Raw genomic sequence first — 3,024 nt, 5'->3', positions numbered from 1 at the left:
TCTCTACTACATGTGTTGTACTAGTTGGTAGTTTTGATTTATACCTATCCTGAATCATGCATTAGGGGCTTTCGCGGTACTTTTATGAGAATACGATAAACCAAATTGTCGAAATGAAGGATCCTCAAATGGCGAATCTACGTTTTTTTCATTTAATTTAATATGAATTGTGGATGATCATAGAAAAGTGCTCATAAAAATCAACATATTCAGTTCTTTTGAACAGTTGAATTAACAGGTTTTCTGTTGAATAAGTAACCTGAGAATTTATATAATTGTCAGTAGGCTATGCATTAAGTTTGAAATTGTTCACTTCACTCTGGACTTCTCTCAACCAAACGCATTTTGCTGATAGGTTATGAGCAACGATGCCACATTTTGATCGGTATCATCAGTGTATCTCTTTCTGCTATATTGAGACTTTTATGGGTGAGAATAAGATACACTGATAATACCGATCAAAATGTGGCATCGTTGGTTATGAGCCCAGAGTATCGCCATAGTAACGGTTAAACAAAAGTGAATTGTTTTTTTTTAAGATTTGAAAATTTCACTGCAGTAGTCAAGATGAACGCTCAAACGAATTCAAGTAGGTCCAACAGCAATTTAGCAGCAGAAAAAAGCGGAAATGGTCCGAATAGGATTGCTGGCGGAAACTTCTCAATGCCGATGGTGGAGCAATTGCGAGGACGCGAAAATTACTCCTCATGATCGTTTGCTACGAAGATGGTCCTGTTCCGTGAAGGAACGTGGGAAGCTGAAGTTGGCCAATAAGACGAGGATCCAGTGTATACAATGTCCATGAAGGCACTGGCAACGATTTGTCTCAGCATTAAAGCCGTAAATTTCTGTTTGGTTTGGCCAAAATTACTCCTGGTGGTTGTTTGCTACGAAGATGGTCTTGTTCCGTGAAGGAGCGTGGGAAGCTGAAGTTGGTCGACAAGATGGGGATCCAGTGCATACAATGTCCATGAAGGCACTAGCAACGATTTGTCTCAGCATTAAAGCCTTAAATTTCAGTTTGGTTTAACGTGCTCGGACTGTAAGGGAAACGTAAGCCGCGTTCCAGCATGGCGGAATGACTCGTTGGATCGATCATTTGAGGAAGCTGACTGGAATTCGTCTCGAAGATTGCGATTCCGTGGAGGAATAAGTAAACGAATTGATGTCAACAAGACCTTAACTTCAGTTCGAATTCAGGTGAGGCCCACTGGACTGCAGTGAAACGCATCTTACGGTTCCGGAAACAGTCGAATACGAAGACGTTGTTCTACCGGAAGCAAAAAGTAGCAGTTTTCCAAGGTTTCAGTGATGCTGACTGGAGCAATGACCCAAAATCTAAAAGACAAACGACTGTGGCACTATTTACCACAGAAGTGAGAAGCATGGTCCTATACGCAGCTACGTAAGAAGCTTTATGGTGGCATGGAATTTTGTGACAACCGAAGTGCCTAGCTGAGAAGGAAATATGATACTCGCCCCGAAGCAAACACATCGATCTACGAGATCACTTTGTAAGGGAACAACTTGAGAAGAAGACGATTCAAATATTCCACGTTCCAGAAAGCAGTTGTCCTAACGAAAGACATTCGAGCTCCTGAATTCTTCGAAGCAGCCCTAGGTTTAGAAGATTCAGTAGGCTATGCATTTAGCTTGAAATATATGTTCACTTCACTCTGACAACTCTTATTCGCTACTACTTATTTTTCTTAATAATTTCCACCATCAGGCAACAACAATTTTTATACTAACTGCTCAATCTCTCTTTAAGACTTTATACTTGTCATTTGAAAAACTTTGAGCAATTTTATTAATCTTTGCCATTTCCATTAAAACCAGATTTCCTTCTAAGATATCTTATGATTCTTTGGCGACCCCGGCGGGAAGCCACATATTGTTGCTCTGGAACATTGAAATTGCAGCACGATCTCTTAACGATCAGTAGAACTTTTCTTCGTGATCCAAAGACACGAAAATACCACGCGGTACTTCCATCCTACCGATAAATCAAACGGCGTATCATTTCTCCACTTCTATATCTAGGTACAAATAAGAAATCTTCTTGCAACATTTCCCAAGGACCTTCAGGAAGCATTCTGGTTGATAACGGCAATGGAGGGATTTCACGAGATATTACCATACAAGTGAAAGTATTTTCACAAAGCTTTCTACATCCTTAGTCATGGAGGCAAAGCATATTGCCTATATATATGTATATATCACAAACATTATACAGAAACTTGACTACACTCACGGACGCCTGGTACAGAAGAGAGCAAATTTTCCGGAAGCAAGCTTCCTTTTCGCCTTCCATTTTTTTTCTTTTTCTTTCCTCCTTTTCCTTCTCTGTGAATTGACAGCAGCCAGTAGTAAAATGTAGCCTACTGTGGTGCTTTCTAGTTGTGAGACTTGACAAGGAACATGAATTTTCTAGAGTTAAACGTACAAAACTACAAATAAGAACAAAAATTAAACGATTTGTAACCAACCGGTTACATATGTTTGATCGTACACTAATATGCCATCCAAAAAAAATTGCGATTCTTCACAACCAACTAGAAACATGGTTAGTAGAAGCTCCTGGAAAATATCAGGCGCATTGCATAAACCAAACGGAAGTCGCACAAAACGATAAGTACCAGCAAAAACAAAATTGTTAAATGTCGTGAATCTTCATGTAAACGACACGAAAATATGAAGCAGAATTCTAGAATTAATGCAGCACATTTTACTAAACCAGCAGTTTCAAGCAATTTTTATGTATGTTAGCTATCAGCTCATTGCGCAGTCACAAATTTCAGACAAGCAAAAGTCTAACATTTTCCTACTACCCCCCCTACTACAGCTCTCGATTGGCTTCAACTGGTTTTAAATCACAAAATTTCGCAAGAACTAGTACACATTTTCTCGTTGAAGTACAAGGCGAGATAGAGATATCAACTGTAACGCTCCTCTGTGGGTCGACAAAATTCTTGACGAAATCTGCTAATCTATTATTAGGAAAGTAAGAAATCAAAATCAGGC

The sequence above is a fragment of the Uranotaenia lowii genome, chromosome 1 (genome assembly GCF_029784155.1).
Source record: "Uranotaenia lowii strain MFRU-FL chromosome 1, ASM2978415v1, whole genome shotgun sequence".
Lineage (NCBI taxonomy): Eukaryota > Metazoa > Arthropoda > Insecta > Diptera > Culicidae > Uranotaenia > Uranotaenia lowii.
This window is presented reverse-complemented; position numbering follows the sequence as displayed.